Source organism: Lycorma delicatula, chromosome 1, assembly GCF_047948215.1.
Source record: "Lycorma delicatula isolate Av1 chromosome 1, ASM4794821v1, whole genome shotgun sequence".
NCBI classification, from domain to species: domain Eukaryota; kingdom Metazoa; phylum Arthropoda; class Insecta; order Hemiptera; family Fulgoridae; genus Lycorma; species Lycorma delicatula.
This window is the reverse complement of record NC_134455.1, coordinates 91,133,081-91,146,283: the sequence shown is the minus strand read 5'-3', so window position 1 is coordinate 91,146,283 and position 13,203 is coordinate 91,133,081. Positions and strand designations below refer to the sequence as shown.

Sequence of the window (13,203 nt, the reverse complement as noted above, 5' to 3'; positions counted from 1 at the left end):
AATGCACAAAGAACAAATTTAGTCACTTGATCATCTGCGCCAAAGAATAACAGCAGCCGTGGAAGCATTTCTTACAGACATGTTCGCCAGAATATAACAGTTGGGTTATTATCGGTTTGACATCGGGAACGCTGTAAACGGTGTTCATTTTGAATTTCATTAAGAAGTAGAAGTAACTGTAGGCTTCATATTTTCATATAATAAAACAGATATATTTGAAATTCTAAATGTAACAAAGTAAATTTAATTTAAACCCGTGGGGTTATTCCACGGAAACCCGATGTATAAAATATCATTTCGTTTTCTATTTATCATAAAAATGTTTTCTTAAACTTTGATGTAATTTGTTTCTTTTATTCGTACTTTTTAAGTAAGAATTTTCTATGCAGCTTATTTTCATTATTAAATTTTAAAAAATCATATGAGATATTTAAAATTTTCAGAAAAATTTGATTAGATTAAAATATATTAGAGTCAAAGGACATTAACCTGGCCTGCGTTATACTTAGCTGTGAGTCCGGTCTAAAGGAGGGAGATAAAAGAAAAAAAATATTAAAATATGAAGAAAGAGTAGGACTTTTTTTTCAACAACTGTTGGAGTATTAGTAGAAATGAGATAAAGAAAAGTTACAATGTAAAAAAGGTGTGAGACAAGATTAAATATGTTCCCTTTACATTATAATTTGAATAAAGACGCAGCAATAAAAGGCTTAAAAGAGACATCTGAGACTACAGAAACTGTTCAAAAGATAAATAATAAAAATCTTAATATTTATCCTTTTATTCTTTTTTTTTTTTAGTTGATTATATAAGTAGTTAATTTATAATAAGACGTAATGGAAAGAAAAGATAACGAATACATTTTAAAAAGACTAAAAAAGATTTTTAAAAAAACAAAAAATTTAAAAAGTTTTTTCGTCGGAAATAAGTCCAACCAAATTACACTTAGAGAAAAACAAATTATTACCTGGGCTTTTATAAGTAGAAATGATAAAGGGGCTTATAATAAAGTAAAACAAATTAAAGGGTGAGCAGAGGTTTTGGAGGGGTGATTTGGGGGGTTAGGCGGTTAAAAAAAATGTTCCATTACAAAAGTTGTAGACCATGCAAAAATCTACTACTTTTGTAGAGGTTTTAACATAACCTCAAAATTTCCGAGAAAAATGCGAAAAATCTTCTTTTTTATTTTTCATTTCCGTAAAAAAAGAATTTTTTTAGGAGGTAAAGATTCTTTAGAATATTGCAAAGCGTGTAGTACTTTATGGCAAAGAAACATTAGGTAGTAAAGATTTTTTATTAGTTAATTTTTTTTTTTTAAACTCCCCCAAGACGACCAGCCCACGCTAAAAAGCTTAACACAGTCGCCTCAGGGTTTCATGGCAGCGCAGTCTGCCCTCCCTAGCTCGTCCGAACTCGGACATCCCATCGGGGTTTCTCGTGACTCCTCGAAAACGTACTAATCACCTCTTCCGGTGATCAGAATTTTTCTTCGCAGGAGAGCACCCTTCCAGTCCCTATTGTACCTGATCAAGACACACATTTCGTGTGCCCTTCGCAGTTACGCGTCCCCCCATGCACACCTCGAGGGTCCCCCATGCCATCATCGGGGAGCTCCGACCCACCCACTCTTACGCGTGAGTAGGCCCGAACACCCTAGGCATAGAGGCTGCCTCCCTGGCCCCTAGGTAGTAAAGATTAGAAAAAAATAACTACAACTAAGGCAGTTAAGGTCTGCATTACTACTGTTTAAAATTGTAAGATTCGAATGAATAGAGATGCTGAAGAAGATAGAAGTTTGGAGTAGAATCTTGTTATAAGATAGAAAATCAATATTGAGGCAATATATGAAATAGGAGCGAGAAGGAATTGTAGATGATAAAAATAAAGGAAGGCAATAATCAAAATAAATTTCACAGTTAATTATTAATTATTATGCACTTTTGAAGAAGTTTATCGGTAGTTAAACGACTGAAGAAAAAAACTGTTTACTGTTTATGAAAATGTTTTCCATACACAATTCTTTAACAAAATATTTTTTAAGAATGCATATTTAAATTATTTTATTCATAATTACATTTTACCGGTGTAGCAGTATATAATGATTAGTATTAGTAGAGATTGATTTGCCCATGATAATCAAGAAGTATATAACTCTTTAAAACGACACATACGCGCCTACATATCAGAACGAACAACTAAATTAAAAAAAAAATTAAATCGTTAATTCATTTATATCACTTGACAACATTCAAAAGAAATATTCCCAAGAAAATGTTTACGTCATATTAATAAGCTTCTTAACTTATATTAAAGCCTAAAATAGTGGGTGATTCAAAAAGAACATCACAAATTTAAAAACGTATAAAAATTTATTGAGGTAACTTACAGATTCAGGTGAGGTCTCATTTCATAGCAAAACAGATCAAATTTTGACTCATGTAATTCATTAGTACTGAATTCGGCCACCAATGTTAAAAATGGATACGTTTACTGCTGCAGAATGTGCTCTCTGTGTGTTTTGGTTTCATTAGTTGTTGTCAGGAACGTAATTTTGCAATACAAATTTGTAGTCAATTTTCGTAGAGTACGGTAGAGAGCCTCCTAATAGGCACTCTTGGCACCTAATTTACTCTTGGCACCAAACCTTCGTTGAGACAGATTGTTCTTCTTCCACACATAACGGCCCCTTCTTCTTAGAGGAGACAACTGTTAATGGTATCATTTATCTGGACGTGCTTCAAAATTTTCTAATTCCTCAGTTAGAAGATGATGACCAAGATGGATGCCATTAGTATCAACAATACGGGGCAACCACCTCACTACGGCCTAGAAGTCCAAGATTTTCTGGATACTAAATTCTGAGATCGGTGGATTAGCGATGAAGGTCCAGTTGCATAGCTACTTCACTCCCCAAATTTTTACCCCGATAGATTTTTTCTTTTGGGGTTTCATTAAATATCGGATTTATGAATCATAAGCCCGTTCTTGTTCAGCTAAGACTTCGAATTAACGCCGCAGCTGCAGGGCAAAGCCCGACTTGTTGGCTACAGTCTGGAATGAAATCGACTTCAAGTGGGATGTATGTCGCATTACAGATGGAAGCCGTATCGAGCCAAAGTGAATAATTGGAGACAAACTTGTTATGTTTTTCTATGAAATGAAAATTAACTGATTCTGTAAGCTACTTCAGTAAGTTTTATGTGCTTTTAAAGTTGTGAAATCCTTTTGAATCATCTGGTATTTTATTTATATTTATAAAAGATAATTTATGATAAGTATTATTATTTTTATACAGGCATATTTAATTTGATTTCATAATAACATTTTTTTTTCTTTAAAGAAACCAGAAGCCTTCACATTATTATTTTTATTATAAGGTAGCCGATTCGTGAGTTCATGGTTACAGTTGAGCGTCTGATATAATCAATATTTTAGGCTTTAGCTACATCAGATTTGATCGTAACTGTCAGTCAAACAGGATGTTGCTACAAAATGAGTGATTTACGCAAGTTTTACTGGTTTTATTTTCATTAATATGCACCAGATTGATTATCTTAGGTAGTATATTTTAAAAAAAATTATTATTAATGTTATCGAACAGAATCTTATTAATGTTGTATTATTCTACTAAATAAAAACAAAAAGTTTGAAAAAACTATTAAGAACCATGAATTATAAAATTTTAAACTCTAACTTTATTTCTGGTTCTTAAATAACTTAACATAATTTTTTTCATTTATTTGTTTTTCTTTTGTTCGACCACTACGGATCACGATTACGTAGTTTGACTTCTTTTCTTTTATCAAAAGATTTCCATTTTTTCTCTACTGTTTCCATTCTTCCGTCCATTTAATCAGGTTTATACCCTTCTTTTTCTTTCTCTCTGGAAACTTCATTTGTTTTATTAAGTCTGATTTTAATTACTTTGTTTGCACCAAATTTTGAATAGACCTTGTAAATATTTGATTTCAGTTTCATATTCTATTATGAATCATGATTAAAAAAATGTCTGTTTTTACTTTTTATCTATTTTGTAATTTGAGCATTATTAAAATTCAAAATAAAGATAACACTTTAAAGTTTTTGTTCGGTTATATTTGATGCACGTTAAAGTCTTTCAACTAAAAATAAAAATAATAATTTAGTTATTCCTTGATAGAAACAAATAAAATATTTTGTTTATTAGGAAACCCTATTTTATTGATAATATCTGACCAACTGGTATTGAAGATTTTAAAATGCTAACCTTTCAAGGCTAAATTTAAAAAAAAAAAGAATTTATATTATTTTATGTAAATATTTATCAAAGTAATATTAAGATGAAAGCTGGAATTTATGATCTATATTTAGTTATAAATTTTAAAACTTTGTATCTTATGTGTGCGTTCGGAATTATATTTTGATTAACATATAACTTTTATATCCATTTGTAAAATAATACTGAAGTTACTATATTAAACCGTTTAAGTTTTTTTATAGATTCTGATTATTATTACAGGTCGTTAGATCGGAAGATATGTACAAAATATTAACACGACAATTAATTTTCGTTCAAAATTAAATTCTTTACAAATTTGTTTAAAAATTTTGTGTTTATTACCCATTTAACAAAATTACTGTACGTCAAACATAATAAATTTGCGGTTTTTACCCCATTTTAGGTTTATTTTACGTCAAACATAAAAAACGAGGTGTTTTACCCCGTTTTATTGGTTTTCACCCTAGATTTATCAAAAAAAATACTGCAGATACGGTTCTGAGATCTATTTTATTCAATTTTCAGATAAAAAATCACGATAAATCACTAATTCTGCCCCTTAATTACTCCTAAAAATTTCAGTACGATCTTATTTTACCGGGGTTGCTGAAATCCAAGCGAAATCTTTCACTACCCGTAAATCATAAACGAAATATATTTATATGAGCTTTTTCCATTATTTTCACGAGTAGAATAAGTTACGAAAGTCCCGGGAGAACTTCGTGATGCATTCTGTGTATGATACTGTCGATCAGGTTTGCACAAAATCGGATTTAGCCTGTATTTAGCGAAAAGCGGTGCTTTATACCTACATATAAATACACATACATCCAACTACCCGGAAAACCCTTTTTTTTCTTTGTTCTAATGTATTCTATAGGGTGTGAACGTTGAAATTTGTCAAAAATCCGGTGCTGACACTTTTTACTGATCACTATACTTTCCGTTATGCATAGCTACATATATATGTATATGTATATAGTAGGTTTTAATGACCTACTCTGTAAGACAGCTTTACATGATAATTATAATTTTTTTATTGATTAGAGTAAAGATTTTTTTACGGAAGGTTTAACTTATAAATGAAATGGACATTTTACGATAGCATGGTTTATTCAGTAATTATTTGAAAAATATTTTTGGTAACGTAAAATATATTGCAAATTACACCTACTGTACTTGGTATTTAAAATAAAATTAACTTATTCTTCAGAATGACGGTTCCAGGCTCTTATAATCCACTTCAACAGGTTGGTCTAGTGGTGAATTCGTCATCGTATATCAGCTGATTTTGAAGTTGTGAGTTCTAAGGTTGAAATCTTACTAATGACAGTTAATTTTATACGGATTTGATTACTAGATCGTGGAAATTAGTGTTCTTTTGTGGTTGGATTTCAATTAACCACAGATCTCAGGAATGGTCGACCTGAGACCGTACAAGACTACACTTGGTTTACATTCATATCATCCTCGTTCATCCTCTGAAGTAATACTTTACGTAGACTAACCCGGTGGTATTTGTTTCATTTTAATGTAGAATGGATTGTTGAATATGTTTGTTTTATCTTCTATAATCAATATAGTTTTTACTGGAAAAGAATAAATAAATTATACATTTTTAGATATCTGAATTAAAAAATCACCATTCGACCAACCCGATGGGTTTTATCAGATTACACTGAGAACAATCTGCTCTATAATTCCCCCATATTCCAAGCAATGAGAAAAATTATAAAAATTCAAACTTGCAGAAACCAAACCGGAGAAGGAATTAACTATAAGATAAATGAGTGGATTTAGAGAAAGAGCGATTTATTAACGTAGCCTACGCAAAATCCGTTTATCCTTTAAAAGATTGGAGAAATGTTTCTCAAAATGGAAACAACAAGGACTTTATGCTGACCAGCTTAAATATAACTTGTATCAAATTAAATTATTTTATAAATTTACGTTAAAGCTTCCTAAAAGCGTTGTGAAATATCAAACTGTCATTTAAAGCTTTGTCAAACACTTTCTGGAAAACATATTTGTCACTAAACTCCATACTCTTTATACTGCCTAATGCATCAACCATTATTTTCTCATTATATCTTTGCAGATAAGTTCGAAGCTTAATAAGTAATTTATTGATTCCGATAAAAAAATTGCAAGTACTTTTGGATTATTCATAAATCATTATTTTTTAACCTATTTATTTTCATTTCATTATTAAAAATTCTTTCAAAAATCTTTATGATAAATAGAAAATTCTACTTTTACTCTTTTTAAATCTATCACGTACTTTAATCCATCGAATGGATAAAAATTTAAAACGTATGATTTATTAATTATCTGATATCTAACCTTTACTTATTATCCATACCCAATTTGATACGTTTTTCAACCAAGTGTTATTAATTTTTTATTTTAATTCTTTCCTGTGAAGCTTGTTATGCTACTATTTTGTTTAATTCTACTTAGTCTTTAATAATTTTGGAGATTCATTTTGGTTTGTTTTTCACTAGACTACTGTGATCTCTTGAATCTTTCTGATCTCTACTAATGCAGTGCTTATTTATATAGACTTTATGCATATGTAATTTAATAATAAATATATATATCATTATTTATATATGCACACTTTATTGATGGTATTTTCTGGAAACCACTCCTCAAGACCTTCTTTTGTCATGAAATTCACTTGTGATTCCTTAATCGAAACCGATTATAAATACATGATTTGTGAGAGAAGAAAATATTTGTCTTGTTTAAAAAATAATAATAATAATAAGATATGTACGTACCATCTGATAAAATGAATAAGAATAATGTATGTTGTCATTAATGTTAACCATTCATTAATACTGTACAAATAAAATTCATTAAAATTAAAAAAAATCTCTTTCAAAAAAATTTCACGTTGATTTCCTTAGGGAAGAAAAAGTTCTGTAACCAAAAACCTGCAATAAATTCAGTAAAAGCTGCTATTTTACAATGGTAATCATAAGACTGAAGATTTTTTTTTTTAAAGCTGTTGTACACCGCCTCTTATAGTACGAAATATTTATTTATATATATATATATATATATATATATACTTTTTACCAATAATTTAATTATCTGTGACGTAATGCTGGTTGTTTTTTTTTATTATTATGCATACATTATCTTACCGAGCTACTTTTTTTAAAATAATTATTCTTGGTTAAAATAAATTTTAATTGAAAAATAGTTGAAGAAAAATAGGTGCTAGAGAAACACATAGTTTTGATAAAACATGTTAAATAATACGCAGTCTAATAAGACAGTTTTAAAATTTCGTTTGCTTGTTTCACTTATATATTCATTCAAATCAAATAAAATGCCGTTAAAAAAGTATAAATTTCTTTAGGTTATTTTTGTTGAGATTTTGAATAAGATGGTTAAGATTTTTTATATAATTACATGGCACATGGAAATGGTAATACACTTCTAAAAGATTTCTAAAAAACTGATAAAATTATCATGTATATTTAAAAATAATTATTTTTGTAATACTTTTTTTTAATTATAAGACCATTGTAATAATAACCTTCCATAATTATTACAGCACCATTACAAAAATGTTATTTCTTTTTAAAAACGATAAACCAAAATCATGGGATGCTATTAAAGTAATGATTAAAAACAGGAAATATATACACAAAAGTGATGTTTCTACTAAGATAATGTATATTATGCAAATATACATTAATTATATAATAAGAGTCTAGCGGTACTAATCCGGTGATAATGTATACGTCATGCCATGGTGAGAGCAACGTTTCCTTCCACCTTTTTATTCCTGTTGTTCATTATATTATTAATATTACACCGTTTGTAAGATTGTCACAGTTTTGTATATGCAGTTAGGTTATATAAAATCCAGGACTTTTATGACGTCATATTAATGATATCATTTTATAAAATTAATAATATATTCTGTATTATTTTTAGCACGATAAAACATTTTTTCTGAAAGGATATGTTTATAGTTAATTGAATTATTTTCTGAAAATCTGTAATACTGTATAAGATCATCATAGATAAAAATCTGATCTGGATCCCTCATGACTTCCTTGTACTTGTACGCCTATTAAATTACATATACATATTTTTTCTAAATGAAAAGCACATAAAATTTTATTTCATTAATAACTATTGATATTTTTTACATTTTTTTTCATTGTTTTTATTGAATTATTATTTGTCGTAAAAGTTTTTTTACAATCAGAAGTTATGAATTATTAATAAATCAATATATTTAAATTAAAAAAAAAAAAAAAAAAGTTAAAATAGAAGATGAAGTTTGATTCGAACCGATGTACCTTCCCTTGTAAGATCCAAATATTTCATTAATTAAAATTTTATTTGGCTATAACTCTGGAACCAATGAAAGTAACACTTCTAATATATCGTTAAAAAGATCCCAATGAGGGCTTATTACTGCAGTTAAGAAAAAGTTCAAAATCCAAATTATTTTGGATTTTGGGCTTTTTAGGACACTCAGTCGATTGCAGTCTAAAGGAGAGGTGAACAACTAGATGTTGCAACAGTCCTAAATCTAAAATTTCAACATTCTATAGTTAATCGTTTTTGAGTTAGGCGAGATACATACGTACGTATGTACATACATACATACGTACATGCAGACGTCACACCGAAACTAGCTAAAATGGATTCAGGGATGGCCAAAATGGATATTTCCGTTGAAATCTGAAAACCGAAATTTTTTGCGATCACAATACTTCCTTTGTTTCGTACCAAAGAATTACATGTTTTTATTACTTTTTGTTTAGTGATAAACCAAAAGTTTCTGGTTCGATTCTTGTTAGAGGTTTTGATCTCTACACAGAATGTTCAGTTATTGATTTCATGTGTTAAAAAGGAATTATAACAGACGATCTTTCTTGGTAAAAGTAATCAATAAAAAATTAGTAAATTAATTATATTTAACTAATCGTTAATCATCTTTTCTTATTTTTTGGTACATATGTGATCTAACACCTACTACATCCATGAAATTTATGTAAGCAGATGATATTACTCTTGCTGCACAATATGAAACATTCAGGGGATTTTCGAGATAGTGATTAAGGAGAATTTGGGATTGCTTTGTAAGTACTTTGATAATTGGGGACTGAAATCCAACCCAACTAAAACAGAGATAAGCTGCTTTCATTTAAGCATTAGAGATGCCAAAAAATCGCTAAATATCTTATTTGTGGGGAAAAGAACTGCGACATAATACAACCCCGAAATACCTTGGCGTGACGCGCTTGATAGAACCCTGACGTACAAGCAACATATTATGAATACTGCTGCAAAATTGAAAACTCGAAGTAACGTAATTCATAAACTGGCTAGAAGGACCCGGGGAACGGATGCAAGCATACTTCGAACATCAGCGTTAACCTTGGCTAATCTATGGCTGAGTATTCTGCACGTGTATGGTTGAATAGCAGCTATGCTGGTAAAGTATATCCATCCATGAAAACCATTCTGACATCTCTACGAGGTACCAGAATGCCCTCGCACTACTGCGGAAAACGATCATCAATGCAGTGGTACCAATCAACATGGCCGTCAGTGGATTAACTAATCGGGACTTGAATTTTGAAGCCTGCATGGGGACTGGCACAAAAGCTTATATAGTAGGATTTTAATATCAATCAATAATGGAATAATTGCAGATCTCATGGCTTATAAATATGGTTGCCAATATATAGAAGCGGTCCATGCACAAGTGCTGGAATTTAATCTACCAAGATAACTGTGCTGCAGACTTAGTCGCACCACAATTAATTTCTTAGTCTTAAGAAATGGACATAGTTTTAGACAAAGAACATCTATGTACTATACGATAAATAAATGATTTTTCTTCCCCTTAATTTTTCTTTATTGCGTTTCACTATAAAAATGGTACATCTTTAGTAAATAAATATCATAATATAAAGAAAATTTAATTTTAAAAATATAATCTAATTATTTATTGTAGGATCCCTTATTAATTGGATATAGTATAATATAAGATTTCCAATTTAAAGGGCTACATTAGTTTTTGCTTTAGTATTGTTGATGATATAAAGCAAAATAATACAAATGACGCAACAATGAGTTGTGAAGCATGTAAAATATCTAAAGAACATAAGCACTAATACGATTTCTTTTCTGAAAGTAATGATGTTCATTAACCATTCTGTAAGGTGCAAAGGATAAAAATGTCACTTTTAAGATCACCTGAATTTTATTTTGTTTCCACGCTAATATTGAAATTTGTATATTTATCTCAGGAAGACGGTGTCAGTAAACCGTTTTATTTTTCACTTTCCTTAGGAAGCCTGGCAACGGAATTATTTTATTAAAAAATGGCTGTAACATTTTAGGGACGGTATTTTTCTTATTTCAGTTTGATTGTAACCATTACATTTAATATCACACAACGTAGGCTATATATCTTGTAGAACCCGTAAACATTTTTTTTTTAATAGTAATAACATTAAAATTTGTAATTTTTCCTTTAATATATTTTAGTGGTAATTAAAATTATTAATGAGAAAATTGTTTTGTTGACATAATCAAGCCGTAATTGTAAATTATATTCGGAAAGTTTTGTGTTAGGTGTGAGGAATTTAAATTATAAAAATATGTGGAAAAATTATTTCTCATCAAATATTTATTCGTTTTTTTTTTTAAGTACCGCTTTTATTTCGAAATCGAAAATTTAATACCAACAAGGTGATTATATAAAAATAAGAAAATAAATAATTTATACAAATAAAAGTAAATTAAAGCTTTCTATCGTAAAATGAATAGAAAATGATTATAATAAACAAATCATTGTTCACAATGATTATTGTTTAGGGTTATATACGTTTTCTTATACAAGAAAGGCTAAAATTAATGATCATAACCTGAGGAGATATATTTGTGTGGGAGACAAACGTGTATAACAGCTATCTGATATTATGTTTCATTTGTCTAATTCAGAATGCAGAAAGGGTAACTTTAAACCTCCCTTATTATTATTATTATTATTTAAATTAGAAACAGGCTGATTATAAAACACAAAAATAAAGTTTATATCGATTTAGTTATGTTAATAAACTTCGAATACAATAGTATTATTTTTTAAGTAGAAATATTCAAATGAAAATATGTTAAATTAAAATTATACTGCTTGGAATACATATAAATGTTAAACTTTAAAAAAATTAAATACAAACTAATAATACTTATTGTTATATATTATGTGTAATAACCGGATGTTTTTGAGCTATCTATCAGTGATATTTCTGTTACGATGAAGAATAAGATGGTCTAATGCCAGGCTTATTAATATAAGTAGAAAAACGTTGTAAACAAAGTTGTTATACTCTCCATTGTTTATTTATTCTTACATAGCAGAACTATAATGATGCATACAAAATATTTTAAAAAGTCGAAAAAACGGTATTTTTTACAATATTCTGCTCCCAAACCCCAAAAATAAATTCCCTAGAAAATTTTTCTTCGTTTTGTTAAATGGAAGAAATTAAAAAAAATTCCATTGTAAAATTTACAACCAATAAAAATGTGTCAGACCAATAAAAAGTCAAAGATTTACTTTTTTTTTGGGAGGTGAAATTTAATGGTGAAATTTTATTTTAATATTATAATTAAAAGTTTAAATGAACTAAAAATATTTAAAAAATAAAAATAAAAATTTTTTAGATTTTATCGGATTGCCCACTCCATATTTGTCTCCAACTTCTTTTTGGGGGGGCTATTTGCACAAAAACTGATCTTAATAAAACAAACAAATTATGGCATTAAAACAAAAAAATTATGTATTTTAAGTTTTCCACTCTTTAGATCATTCATCACGCATATGAAAAAACTGGCAAAAACATTTTACATTTTACCATCAAATCTTGTTGTCAAATCCATTCTGAGATACCGTCCTAAAATGAGTTTTTACCTTTTAGTTTGTTTAATTTAAGAGTGGTGACTTTTTTTAAAATATATTTCACACATTTTTTTCATTAATTAACGCATCTTAGCTACTTGAAAATGTTGCTGAAATGTGTTATCATCAGCAGAAAACCTGTATGCAAAATTTCCGAGGGAATGGAAAACGGAAGTGCTTCAAAATTCGACTGAAAGGTTCCGTACCATGAATCTCACATACATAATTAAAATAAGAGTGGTAATGAAAAGAATTTATTTTCGTTGATTGGTCACAAATTTTTACAGTTTTTTAGAGGTGTTGCTGTCATTATTCAATAATAGAAATTAATCATTTGGTATAATAATTTTCTTATTAATTTTGAGTTACATGAATTATTAATATTTGCTATTTTTTTTTCCAGGTACGATCCTACAATAAATATTAATGATTATTTGATCTGTTTTACGTAAGTAATATTTAGATTACCTATTTAATGAAATACTTTATATGATTAATTACATTATGTATACGGTTTTCTTTAGAAATAATTAAGTAAGCAGAAAATAGTAATTCCAAGCCTAATATTAGAACAATTCTAATATAGTGTTACGTATACAAAATGTACTTTTAATTTTATTTTACATCTAATTTCTCATAATTATTGGTTCAAACTAAGAGATTTTGGCGCGATTTAAATGGTTGGATTCCCTTCCCAATGTCAGCATACCCTGTAAATGCTTGCTAGCGGCGCATGATGTTAATGAATGGTCATTCATTTACCTATAAATCAGGTTCGTTACCGGGTTGGCCTAGTGGTGAACGCGTCTTCACAAATCAGCTGATTTCGAAGTCGAGAGTTCCAACGTTCAAATCCTAGTAAAGGCAGTTACTTTTATACGGATTGATTCTAGATCCTGGATACTGGTGTTCTTTGGTGGTTGGGTTTCAATTAACCACACATCTCAGAAATGGTCGACCTGAGACTGCACAAGACTACACTTCACTTACACTCATACAT

General features: G+C 29.0%; 1 protein-coding gene across 2 annotated transcripts in view; it reads left to right on the top strand.

Moving 5' to 3' along the window:
* Cad99C (cadherin 99C) overlaps positions 1 to 13,203 on the top strand; it is a 985,647-nt gene that overhangs the window by 517,629 nt on the left and 454,815 nt on the right. Inside the window, exon 1 of one of the 2 annotated variants that reach the window (XM_075357746.1) lies at positions 12,603 to 12,651. The exons of the other annotated variant lie outside the window; for it this stretch is intronic. The gene's annotated coding sequence lies outside the window, so the exon portion shown is untranslated. Of the gene's footprint in view, positions 1 to 12,602; positions 12,652 to 13,203 lie in introns of those variants that run through there. 2 annotated transcript variants of the gene reach the window in all.